Consider the following 13,706-nt stretch of genomic DNA (forward strand, 5'->3'; position numbering starts at 1 on the left):
TCTTGCTAATTGCTCTCCTGCTCTTCAGTGATAGCACACGGACCCATGGGACCTCAAGTGCGGTTAACATGGTATCGTTTTTGCACTAATTTTGACGCTGCCGGAGCTGTGCCCAGCTACAGATAGCCGAAATTAGTAATAGACGGGGGAAAACCGTGTTAATCTGACCGATGCCCCCAAAATGTCTGCCGTCAGTCACGCGATTGGTCCCCTTCGTTGCGTTGACTTCCTCCCCTTTTCCCTTTGGCGTTTTCCCACTCCAGTTACTCTTCTTTTTTTTTTTGTTCACTGACGGAAGCATTTTGACTGTCGCTGCAGGCAGTGAGCTGATTTATTGCAAATTTTAGGCTGGTCCTTTTTTTTTCCCCCTCTCTCTCTCTCTCTCTCTGTCTTAAGGCTTGCCATGAGCTAGGCTATTGTAATAGAGAACAGATATCAAAGAATTTCTGTGTATGATTTATTTTTTTTAAAACCTAGAATCATCTATCCAGGCTTACCTACATATTTAAATATATATATATGTACACGTGTGTATGTATGTATATATATTTATATATAAGCATTAGCGCAGTTTTATGAGGAGATATTCAGCAAAAGATTTTTCTAGCAAAAAAATATTTTACTGGGCTTTGCATTTTCTTTTTTTAAAAAAAATTAACATTAAGTGAATATATTTGGTACAGGTCGATCAAAACCATCTGAGTCTTAAGATACCCGGAGTTTTCTACATACCTTTATTTCATTTTTTTTGGGGGGGTGGGGGGGGAAGTATTTTTTTTAGAAAAAAAACTATAAAAGACAGATATCAACAGTCCCTCACCATCAAATCATACGTTTACACAGAAATTCACTCCCTCATTCTAACCCCAGCATCTACATACAGTTGCATGAGATGTTGTTTTCTGTTAACGCATGCCTGGTTTTAGTTTAATTTTATGTTGTTGTCAAACAGCAGTTATAGCTGACATTATTCGCTATCACACTTCATCATGTACCGCATGTAATTTTGGTGGTAGAGAATGAAGAAACCTATATATATATTTGCATAATTTATATATATATATTCACATACATTTTGTAAGACGAAGAATAATTTTGAATTTTTTTGAGGCACCTTTTTCAACAAAAATATAAGAGATTTTTGTTCTTTTTCGATTGTTTTTTGTTTCCTTTTTTTTTTAACCGCAAAAGAGATTTATTTTGTTTATTTTTTGAGGCAACAAAATCCTTTCTTGCCATCGAACCTGGCAGGGTGGGTGGTGACCACTACCCTGGGCTGCCAAAGAAAGTTGTGTATGAAATAATTTTTTTTTGTAATAAATTGAATGAAGTGGAAGGTTGACAAACAATCGCTCTGCTCCCCTCTTTTCCCCCCTCCACCCCACACCTGAACCTCTTCCTCGCTGTCACTGCTCTGTCCAGCGTTTATCTTCACCCCCTCCAAGTTTCTTTTATTTGTGTTAAACAACGATTTAATTTTTTTGTTTTTGAAGAGAATGCAGATGGCATGAAAAGAATTTTATTGTCAGGAAGCATTGTTACTTGCCAAACGATTTCGAATTCATGTTTGATCTCGTGAAGCGTTCATCTTTGGCATATAGTAGTGGTAGCTCCTCTCTGAAAGATTTTAAAAAACACCCTCTTCATGACTCTATAATCAGTGCATGGACTGTGATGGGGGCCATCGTTTTGTCTCATAGCAAGCTGTTTGGGTATCAGTCATCCAGCCCGCAGTGTTCGCTCAAGAAAAACCCCAGTTTGTTTTGAGTGTTGTATTTGGTGTCTGTGTGGCCACTATCCTGGAGCTGCCACCCCTCAACCTGCTCCAGCTTTACTTTTCCCCAGTTGGCAAACCAGTGATGGTCCTTGGTTTGCGTCTGTGGTTTTACTGTTTTCGATGTTGTGCCGTCATGTGATTCTGTTCTCTGTTTTTGTAGAGATTTGTTAAAACTTTCCCCCCTCTTCTTGCCACCCCACGCTCCCCCCCTCCCTCCTTTCCCCCTCTCCCAACTCTTCCTTGAAGAGAAAACCAAATTTCCACAAGAGCGATAGTCAAGCTCTGACTCACAAAAAAAGAGAAACTTAAGTACTTTTGTCCAGTTAACACAACGGTTATTGGAAAACGCATTCTTCCAAGGTTTCAACTCTTAACAACTGGGGAAAACGTGAAATAGCAGTGCCTCCAGATGCTGTACCGTGCTAAATTGCGAAATCTAAGATGATAGAAACCAAAGATTGGCAGACAGTAGCCCAAACTGTAACCCTCTCCACGAGATGTATCAATGCTGGCAGATACATATCTATATGAAGCGGTCTTTCTCTTTCAGCTTGGTAACTTCACACTGATGTTTTCTAATAGTTATCCCGGCCACTGAAGATGGGCGGAGATCTGTTTTCACATCTGTCTGTTAGTCTGTTTGGCAAAAATATATCTCAAAAGCTAATGGATAGATTTCAATGAAAGACACAGAAAGAGTATGGTCCAAAATAAGAACTGGGTCATTTCCTGGCAAAGATGTGGCTACGGATACGGATCCCGGCATTTTTTAGAGGATCCGTTAACATTGGGAGATAGGGCAAATTGACTTTTTTTTAAAAGAATGTTGTGGATTGTTTTATTTAGAATCTAGTTGATTGTTTTAGAACACGGTGGATTGTCTCAACTGCTGTGGTGCAATTTTTCACAGCTGTTAAAATGTGAGCAGATTTTTCAGAGCAGGCCGTTGGGTACGGATTGGCTCAAATTCTCTTCACTGAGATGGAAGCACTTGGGAAAAATATTTAATTTTTCAGCTTTGTAGTCGCAAAGCATGAGCAGGTACAAGCCTGAAGGAAGAGCAGTGCAATGTAGTAATGTTGAGACAACACAGCGTCGTGGGGGGGGGGGGGGATAGGATTTCTACTTGAGTGTCTTCTTCACTTGTTAAATATTGTAATGGGGAGTTTGGCAGGGAGATAGTGGGTGGCTTAGAATGGAGCAATTAAGCACCAATTTGATTTGCGTCCAATCAATCTGGATGGGAGGAAAGTGTGCTTTATGTGAAGAGCTGTGGGGCAGTTTCAAGTGGCCTAGGGGCCGCTACGATATAGGAGGAGGAGTGTCTGGCAAAAGAAAAGTAGAAATGCCTGCACCTCTGTAGCCCTTTTCATTACCTCAGGACATCCCAAAGTGCTTTACATCCAACGGACCACCTTTGACAATTAGCCACTGTTGCAATGTGGGAAATGAACACCGTGTCAGTTCTGTAGGGCCTTGGCGAGAACACACCTGGAATCTTGTGCGCAGCTTTGGTCTCTTATCTGAAGAAGGCTGAAGTGTAAGCAAAACATGAGGAGCAGCACCCATAGGTGGTGAAGCAAGGGCTGCAACCTCACTCACCTGTATTATGTGTGGAACACGGACCGCTCAAACGTTGCAGGTGGCCTGGGAGTCCATGAACCCACTCAACCTTCCATTGCACAGGACTGCCCTCCATGTCACATCTCCAATGGAAAAAGGGAGGACTCCCACATAGGGAGCCTCTCACCAGGGGTGTGTCTCTCTTTCTACTCTTCAGAGTGAAAATCCAAAAGGACATGAACTAATAAACAAGCTAAAAAATGAACAAATCCTCTAAAAGAGCACAGTCACAAAAAACAAACCAATCGTTAAAGGAAACTTAATTAATTTATACGCTTTTTGACTACTACAGTGAAACAAATAAACTAATTAACAGCTTCATAAAGGGGCACATTAACTAAAGGACAAACCTTGAAAGAAAATTAATCAGATTAAATTAAAACGTTGTTTCCAAGGCTGATGGTGCAGTCCAGCCCCTGCAGTGCCCACCGGTCGGGGAAGGTCTCAAGTGCACCAGCGGACACCACGCCTTCTCTCTCCAATGACACCCAGGAGTCAACGTAGATGCGGACGGGAGGCGGGCAGTCGGGCTGAATGACCCCCTCAGCCAGCCGCTGCCCGGACCTGTTGGCGGCCTCCTTGGCCAGGCCCGGGAGCAGGCTAACGAGGAGGTCCTCCACCCACCCGGCCCCTCTCCGCACCGGGTGACCGAAGATTATGAGCATGAGGTTGATGTGCAACCAAAGTTTTGAGGAGCTGCCCCTTCAGGTGATCAAAGAGACGCTGAAACCTCTGGCAATCCACATAGGCAGGGATCACGCACTCTCCAGTGCCACTGAAAATACTGGCGGCATGGGAGAAGTCTCTCTTTGCATCCTCTTTTAACAAAAAGCTTTATGCTCTTTTAAATAAAGCGAAAGTCAATAAAATAAACTAAAGAGAGGGGAAGGCAGCCTCATGTGATGCACTGTAACAAAACATCAAAGGAAGCTTACCTCATCAAACTAAAATGTTGTTCCCGGGGGGAAGTCTCTCTTTACATGTGCTCAAGATACCTATTTCATAGGCTGATACGGTTTGTGCAGTGGTTAGCACTGCTGCCTCACGGCGGCAGGGACCCGGGTTCGATCCCGGCTCTGGGTCACTGTCCGTGTGGAGTTTTCGCATTCTCCCCATAGTCTGCGTGGGTTTCGCCCCCACAACCCAAACATGTGCAGGGTAGGTGGATTGGCCATGCCAAATTGCCCCTGAATGGGACAAAAAGAATTACATACACTAAAACGATTAATCATTGCCCTCCACCTGTACATAGTAACCTTAGTAATGCAATAGACACACCAGTAAGAGGGAGGAGACTGGGGTGGCGGGACAGTGTCAGCATGGGCAATTGAGCTGAATGGCCAGTTTGTGTGTTGTGCGTTCTGAGCTAAGCAAAATGTCCCCCAAAGCCACGCTGGTGTGTTGCAGCTTCACAGAACATCGCAAGAATGAACTGGGTCACTGGATGGTGCTCATTACGTGGTGTGCACTGCACTGCTAGTGCTGTACAAGTCAACTAGTGCTGGAGAATTAAATGCCAGCCTTTTCCGCAGTTTCCTCAGAAATGATCTCCTATTATTAATTCCCTTTGTCTTTATTTGTTACATTTCAAACACTTTCTCCCGGGGTGGGGCGGGGGTAGAAAGGCTTGCAGCAACTAGGACATCTATGTGCAGAGCCACAAGAGTTGGGTGAGATCTTGAATGAATATTTCTCATCGGTATTCACGGTGGAGAAAGGCATGGATGTTAGGAAACTAAGGGAAATAAATAGTGATGTCTTGAGAAGTGTGCATATTACAGAGGAGGAGGTGCTGGAAGTCTTAAAGCGCATCAAGGTAGATAAATCCCCGGGACCTGATGAAATGTATCCCAGGATGTTGTGGGAGGCTAGGGAGAAAATTGCAGGTCCGCTAACAGAGATATTTGAATCATCGGCAGCCACAGGTGAGGTGCCTGAAGATTGGAGAGTGGCGAATGTTGTGCCCTTGTTTAAGAAGGGCAGCAGGGAAAAGCCTGGGAACTACAGACCGGTGAGCCTAACGTCTGTAGTAGGTAAGTTGCTGGAAGGTATTCTGAGAGACAGGATCTACAAGCATTTAGAGTGGCAAGGACTGATTCGGGGCAGTCAGCATGGCTTTGTGCGTGGAAAATCATGTCTCACAAATTTGATTGAGTTTTTTGAGGGGGTGACCAAGAAGGTAGATGAGGGCAGTGCAGTAGACGTTGTCTACATGGACTTTAGCAAAGCCTTTGACAAGGTACCGCATGGTAGGTTGTTGCAGAAGGTTAAAGCTCACGGGATCCAGGGTGAGGTTGCCAATTGGATTCAAAATTGGCTGGACGACAGAAGACAGAGGGTGGTTGTAGAGGGTTGTTTTTCAAACTGGAGGCCTGTGACCAGTGGTGTGCCTCAGGGATCGTTGCTGGGTCCACTGTTATTTGTGATTTATATTAATGATTTGGATGAGAATTTAGGAGGCATGGTTAGTAAGTTTGCAGATGACACCAAGATTGGTGGCACAGTGGATAGTGAAGAAGGTTATCTAGGATTGCAACTGGATCTTGATCAATTAGGCCAGTGGGCCGACGAATGGCAGATGGAGTTTAATTTAGATAAATGTGGGGTGATGCATTTTGGCAGATCGAATCAGGCCAGGACCTACTCAGTTAATGGTATGGCGTTGGGGAGAGTTATAGAACAAAGAGATCTAGGAGTACAGGTTCATAGCTCCTTGAAGGTGGAGTCGCAGGTGGACAGGGTGGTGAAGAAGGCATTCGGTATGCTTGGTTTCATTGGTCAGAACATTGAATACAGGAGTTGGGACGTCTTGTTGAAGTTGTACAAGACATTGGTACGGCCACACTTGGAATACTGTGTGCAGTTCTGGTCACCCTATTATAGAAAGGATATTATTAAACTAGAAAGAGTGCAGAAAAGATTTACTAGGATGTTGCCGGGGCTTGATGGTTTGAGTTATAAGGAGAGGCTGGATAGACTGGGACTTTTTTCCCTGGAGCGTAGGAGGCTTAGGGGTGATCTTATAGAGGTCTATAAAATAATGAGGGGCATAGATAAGGTAGATAGTCAACATCTTTTTCCAAAGGTAGGGGAGTCTAAAACTAGAGGGCATAGGTTTAAGGTGAGAGGGGAGAGATTCAGAAGGGCCCAGAGGGGCAATTTCTTCACTCAGAGGGTAGTGAGTGTCTGGAATGGGCTGCCAGAGGTAGTAGTAGAGGCGGGTACAATTGTGTCTTTTAAAAAGCATATAGAGGGTTATGGGCCAAGTGCGGGCAACTGGGACTAGATTAATGGTAAAAACTGGGCGGCATGGACTGGTTGGGCCGAAGGGCCTGTTTCCATGCTGTAAACTTCTATGATTCTATGATTCTATAACTCATTGTATTAGCCACCCTCACAGCGAGAGAGCAATTGGCTGATTGACACACCCTTTTCTTTTGTATATAGGACTCCTGCTGCTGTCGATTCTAGTGATATCCTCTCTTAGGGTTGTTTTAAATAAATCTTGTAAAAATAATTCTTTCCCCCTTCTCTAAACTAAATGTACATTCCTTACAATTTGATAATGACGGACAGTTTGCCTGTTTGTGAATAGACCAAAAGTGCTATTCACTTGCTGGGCTAAACATGAGGTAGACAGGCATCTACCTTCATTACGGCTCCAGATTCAACATTAATTCCACAACAAACGAGACAAAATTATAGCCTTGCTATACGCAGCTTCCATTCGACAATGGGCGCGATCGAACGGCCTCCTCGCGCCTGACTCAGTGACGTGACGTCGCAGTCTAGCTCCCGCCCTCGCTGGGTGAGATCCAGTTTACATATTTAAGTGAGCAGCTTGGCTATCTATCTATCTATCTATCTATCTATCTCCTTTCATGGTCTCATACTTTTGAAGTGTAATCACGTGTGTGTAGAAAATGTGACAGCCACCTTTTGCAGAGCTATAGGGCGGGATTCCCCGCCCGCCGTGCCAGATTTCTGCCCCAACCCGCCAGCAGGATTCTCCGTTACGACGGCTGGTCAATGGGGTTTCCCATTGTGGGGCAGCCCCACGCCGACGGGAAACACCCGGGCACCGGTATAACGGAGCATCACCCCGGCGGAGAATCCCGACCAACCTCTTTTGGTTATGTTGAGCGAAGGGCAAATATTGGTCAAGGTGCCAGGGATAACTTCACTGCTCTTCCACCAATCATGCCAAGGGCTCTTTATGTCAACCTGAAGGGGCAGATAATGCTTCGATTCAATGGCTCATCTGACTAGCTATGGCGACGTAGCACTCCCACGGTACTGCACCGGATCTTTGTGTTCAAGTTTCTGGAGTGGGGTTTGAACTCACAACCTGCGCAGTCAGGGGCCAGCGTGCTACCAGCTGAGCCATAGCAGAGATCAACATCCTTTCGGGCAGAAATTCTGCTGTCCTAAATGTGACTCATGCTGCAAAACCCTTGACCACCTTCTGAGGTGGCGAGCAAGTCACTCGGGAGCCTCCTCAGGTCACCCAGGGTGGGGAACAAAAGCCGACCCAAGAGCGAGTGACAAATTGAAGCTGGCCTTTCATTGCTCTCTTTCTCACACACCTCAGGAATTGAGGACGTTTCTGCTAACTGCTCCAACAAAAAGGACACGGCAACAGATTTGACACCCTTCCGCGCTGGCCCCAGACACTATAGATCACTGATTGAACCCGGTCTTTGCGACTCACCCCATTATAACAGTTAGCCTATCGCAGGTTTAAGCCATTCAGCCCCTGAGGCCTGTTAGTATTAACCAGTATAAGGTGGCTGTCACCAGGATGTAGGCCCAACATCCCCTCAGACTAGCAAATCAGGTCAAGATGTGTGATGCCCACCGGATTGGATTGCATGTTGATCCATCCATTTGTCCTCCCGTCATACCTCCACTCCTGAACATGTAGTGAGTGCTTCTGTTTTAGAAGCCCGTAAAATGATCAAGATGTGCTGATCATCATATCTGCATGAAAATAACCAATGGACCGTTTAATAATATCCATCCACGGCAACATGTACCACATCTCTGAACACATCTCAATCTACTGCTCTATCTCTTAATTCAGCTTCTACTTTTGAAAAAGGAATACATAAAATGGCCTAAGTCAACAGTAATCACGTTTATATTCATTTAGCATTCAAATGTGCTTCCTCTAACAATGGACACATTACACTGATAGGCTTCTGAAGTTTGCTGCAGAATTTATTGAATTTTCAATCTTTGCAAATTGATTTGATAAATTGACATTTTTTCCCCTTCCATTCAAGCTGATGAATTTAAGGCGCAGAGCTGCTTGAGTTCAAAGCATTAAAATAATGCTCATTAGGGGAAAGAGACTGAGTTCTTGAGCAAATGTGAGTTGATCAGGGAGAGCCAGTGCGGTTTTATTCAAGAGAACTCATGCGTCCTTCATCTCGTATTTACTTTTGTGGAGCTCACCAATAAGGAGCGTGTTAGTACCTCGCCTATTTTCCATGGCTCCACATATGGATTCCCTCCCCTGTCCTTGAGTGGGCCAACCCTTTCCCTGGCTACCCTCTTGCTCTTTATATATGTATAACAAGCCTTGGTATTTTCCTTAATCCTGTTTGCCAATGACTTTTCGTGGCCCCTTTTAGCCCTCCTGACTCCTTGCTTAAGTTCCTCTCTACTTTCCTTATATTCCTCACAGGCTTCGTCTGTTCCCAGTCTTCCAGCCCATAGAAATGCTTCCTTTTCCTTTTTGACTAGGCTCACAACGTCCCTTGTTATCCAAAGTTCCGAAACTTTCCATACTTATCCTTCTTCCTCACAGGAACATGCCAATCCTGAATTCCTATCAACTGACATTCGAAAGCCTCCCACATGCCAGATGTTGATTTACCAGTAATTCAGTAAGTACCTTACTGAATTATGGTCACTCTTCCCAAAATGCTCCCCGACAGAAACTTCGACTACCTGGCCAGACTCATTCCTCAATACCAGGTCCAGTAAAGCCCTTCCCTATTTGAACTAATTACAAGGGTTATTAGTGCGAGCTCAGCAAAGTATCTGCTTTCACAAGCTCACACCAGCCACATTTGACGTAGTTTGGATGAGATCGCTCCTCTTGGCGGTTCCTCTCACTTGTGCTTTGACATCGAAGGGACATTTTGTCGATATAGAGTTAAGAGGGAAATCAGGAGGGCAAAAAGGGGACATGAAATTGCTTTGGCAAATAATGCAAAGGAGAATCCAAAGAGCTTCTACAGATACATAAAGGGAAAAAGAGGAACTAGGGACAGAGTAGGGCCTCTTAAGGATCAACAAGGACATCTATGTGCAGAGCCACAAGAGTTGGGTGAGATCCTGAGTGAATATTTCTCATCGGTATTCACGGTGGAGAAAGGCATGGATGTTAGGAAACTAAGGGAAATAAATAGTGATGTCTTGAGAAGTGTGCATATTACAAAGGAGGAGGTGCTGGAAGTCTTAAAGCGCATCAAGGTAGATAAATCCCCGTGACCTGATTAAATGTATCCCAGGATGTTGTGGGAGGCTAGGGAGGAAAATGCAGGTCCCCTAACAGAGATATTTGAATCATCGGCAGCCACAGGTGAGGTGCCTGAAGATTGGAGAGTGGCGAATGTTGTGCCCTTGTTTAAGAAGAGCAGCAGGGAAAAGCCTGGGAACTACAGATCGGTGAGCCTAACGTCTGTAGTAGGTAAGTTGCTAGAAGGTATTCTGAGAGACAGGATCTACAAGCATTTAGAGAGGCAAGGACTGATTCGGGGCTGTCAGCATGGCTTTGTGTGTGGAAAATCATGTCTCACAAATTTGATTGAGTTTTTTGAGGGGGTGACCAAGAAGGTAGATGAGGGCAGTGCAGTAGACGTTGTCTACATGGACTTTAGCAAAGCCTTTGACAAGGTACCGCATGGTAGGTTGTTGCAGAAGGTTAAAGCTCACGGGATCCAGGGTGAGGTTGCCAATTGGATTCAAAATTGGCTGGACGACAGAAGACAGAGGGTGGTTGTAGAGGGTTGTTTTTCAAACTGGAGGCCTGTGACCAGTGGTGTGCCTCAGGGATCGGTGCTGGGTCCACTGTTATTTGTGATTTATATTAATGATTTGGATGAGAATTTAGGAGGCATGGTTAGTAAGTTTGCAGATGACACCAAGATTGGTGGCACAGTGTATAGTGAAGAAGGTTATCTAGGATTGCAACGGGATCTTGATCAATTAGGCCAGTGGGCCGACGAATGGCAGATGGGAGTTTAATTTAGATAAATGTGAGGTGATGCATTTTGGCAGATCGAATCAGGCCAGGACCTACTCAGTTAATGGTATGGCGTTGGGGAGAGTTATAGAACAAAGAGATCTAGGAGTACAGGTTCATAGCTCCTTGAAGGTGGAGTCGCAGGTGGACAGGGTGGTGAAGAAGGCATTCGGCATGCTTGGTTTCATTGGTCAGAACATTGAATACAGGAGTTGGGACGTCTTGTTGAAGTTGTACAAGACATTGGTACGGCCACACTTGGAATACTGTGTGCAGTTCTGGTTACCCTATTATAGAAAGGATATTATTAAACTAGAAAGAGTGCAGAAAAGATTTACTAGGATGTTACCGGGACTTGATGGTTTGAGTTTTAAGGAGAGGCTGGATAGACTGGGACTTTTTTCCCTGGAGCGTAGGAGGCTTAGGGGTGATCTTATAGAGGTCTATAAAATAATGAGGGGCATAGATAAGGTAGTCAACATCTTTTCCCAAAAGTAGGGGAGTCTAAAACTAGAGGGCATAGGTTTAAGGTGAGAGGGGAGAGATTCAGAAGGGCCCAGAGGGGCAATTTCTTCACTCAGAGGGTAGTGAGTGTCTGGAATGTGCAGCCAGAGGTAGTAGTAGAGGCGGGTACAATTGTGTCTTTTAAAAAGCATTTAGATAGTTACTTGGGTAAGATGGGTATAGAGGGTTATGGGCCAAGTGCGGGCAACTGGGACTAGCTTAATGGTAAAAACTGGGCGGCATGGACTGGTTGGGCCGAAGGGCCTGTTTCCATGCTGTAAACTTCTATGATTCTATTCTATCCAATCTCTCCAAAGCCGAGTGTGGGAAGAGATTTTTAAAATATGCCAGCTCAGACTTTTTAAGAGTGTGGCGCCCATACTCAAGGTTATTCCTGCACTCTCCCTCCCAAACTTCAGGTTGAACAAATTGCTGTGAAATAGGCCAACTCAATGCAGTTAACAGTGACGACTTTTTAGCAACTTCGATGCGCCTTTCGAAAAGAAAAGTGTGGCAATTAAGGCCTTTGTTTCGCTGGGACTTCTCTGCATTGGCTTGTACACAAATGAGACATAATAAATCTCCAGCACCTCTATGCAACGTCTGAATGTGAAGTGAGACTTAATCCATTTCCTTTGAACAGGCCGTTGAGTTAGGAAGATCGCTAGCTTATTAATAGTGCGCTGATTTACAATGTATGTAGGGTTCTTTATTGAAGCAATAACTTTTTGTTTGTCCAGAGCACATGGGGCAGTAAATAACTGTGTTAGTAATTAAAGTAGAACTGTCTGTATGAAGAGAAGGGATGGGCAAAGTATTGTTCAACATTTCTTAATAAATATGCAGGACAATGATGCAAATTGGACTGAAGTGCTATTGATCATAAAAGGTTAAGCCCGCCCCCTTTGTGGGGGGGGGGGGGAAGCACAGCCCCCTTTCCCCCATAGAGCAATTCAAAAGATTTATTGTGACACTCGTGTCCTTTCGATTGCAAAGCTCCCAATTAAGCCGAGTTCTGTTCCTCAGCTGAGATAGCCGAGCTGCGCCTATCTCATCGTATTCTCTGATGAGGGATTCAATGAGGGGAGGCCACGGAGGACCTGGCACGGTGGCACAGTGGATAGCACTGCTGCCTCACAACTCCAGGGTCCCAGGTTCGATTCCCGGCTTGGGTCACTGTCTGCGTGGATTCTGCACGTCCTCCCCGTGTCTGCCTGGGTTTCCTCCGGGTGCTCCGGTTTCCTCCCACAGTCCAGAGATGTGCAGGTTAGGCGGATTGACCATGCTGAATTGCCCCTTAGTGTCCAAAAGGTGAGGTAGGGATACTGGGTTACAGGGGTAGGGTAGAGGTGTGGGTTTGGGTAGGCTGTTCTTTCCAAGGGCCTCTTCCTGCACTGTGAAGTCTATGATTCTATGACCCCACTGCCTGGGTTTGGTGCCGAGTTCCCGGTTAGGTCGGGCGGCAAGTTTCCCCCAAGATCTTCACCGATCAATCCGACAGGCAAATCCCAGGCAGCAGTTAGAATGTGGAACTCACGACCACAAGGCGTAGTCGAGGCGAACAGCATTTGAGCTGCATGGGGGAGAAAGGAATAGAACGGTATAGCGATCGGGTTGGATGTAGAAGGGGGGGGGGGGGGGGTCAGTGGCGGACGGACGGTCATGAGAAGCATAATCACCAGTATGGACCGGTGGGCCCAAGCGCCCTCTTTCTGTGCAGTGGGCTCGATGTCAGTCTCCACTGAGCTGAAACCTTACTCTCCCTCGATTTCTAATGATGGGTAGCATTGCTGAAGTCCCAGCACTCTCGCCTTCACTCTGGCCATTCCTGTTTGAACTCCTATGAAGAGCCCGCCTCTGCATTCCTGTGACATAGATTTCTCTCTTCATCATCGACTAGCCCTTCCCTTCACAATGTCGGTCGCTCTTTAATTAATAACACACTTATGTACTGCCTCATATGTTCCGGACAAACGAAACAGTTATTGCTTCACTACAGCATCTTACATACATTGTAAATCAGCGCACTATTAATAACCTGGTGATCTTCCGAACAAAGCTCACCCCCACACCGTGAGAAGCAGCACAGGAATAATTATTTTCCCGCCTCCCTTGGTACGGGTTAGGATTAGGGAAACGGAGCATTGAGAAGGGTCAGCACCAAGCCGAGCACCCAGCACCCTGAGCAGCCGTAAGGAGCAGGAACTGCCTTTTCCTATTGCCCAGGATGGCAAAGCCAATCGCAGCTCCCGAGCCACCGTCTCATTCCTGGTTCGAGGTGTGTGATCGAGGTCCCTGGCTCAGTGCCTCACCGCTATGAGTTACTGTGGGGAGGAGCCCTGGGCCCTTGCACCGCCCCAAAGACAGCAACCGCTCAATCAGCTTTTCAGACAATTGACAAAAGAGCCAGAAGGGAGATGAGGAGATGACCCGAAATGCGCTGCCTGAAAGGCCGATTATTTAAACATTTGAAAGGGGAAGAAGATACAAGACTCTGGGACACGAGCAGCGGCTAATTGGGCGGCTCTTCCAAAGAGCCGGCTCCTC

General features: G+C 45.7%; 1 protein-coding gene across 10 annotated transcripts in view; it reads left to right on the plus strand.

Annotated features, from left to right (window-relative positions):
* The window catches only part of nrxn3a (neurexin 3a), a 2,368,971-nt gene that overhangs the window by 2,312,492 nt on the left and 42,773 nt on the right, over positions 1-13,706 (plus strand). The gene's annotated exons all lie outside the window — the stretch shown is intronic.

Source organism: Scyliorhinus torazame, chromosome 2 (assembly GCF_047496885.1).
Source record: "Scyliorhinus torazame isolate Kashiwa2021f chromosome 2, sScyTor2.1, whole genome shotgun sequence".
NCBI classification, from domain to species: Eukaryota; Metazoa; Chordata; class Chondrichthyes; order Carcharhiniformes; family Scyliorhinidae; genus Scyliorhinus; species Scyliorhinus torazame.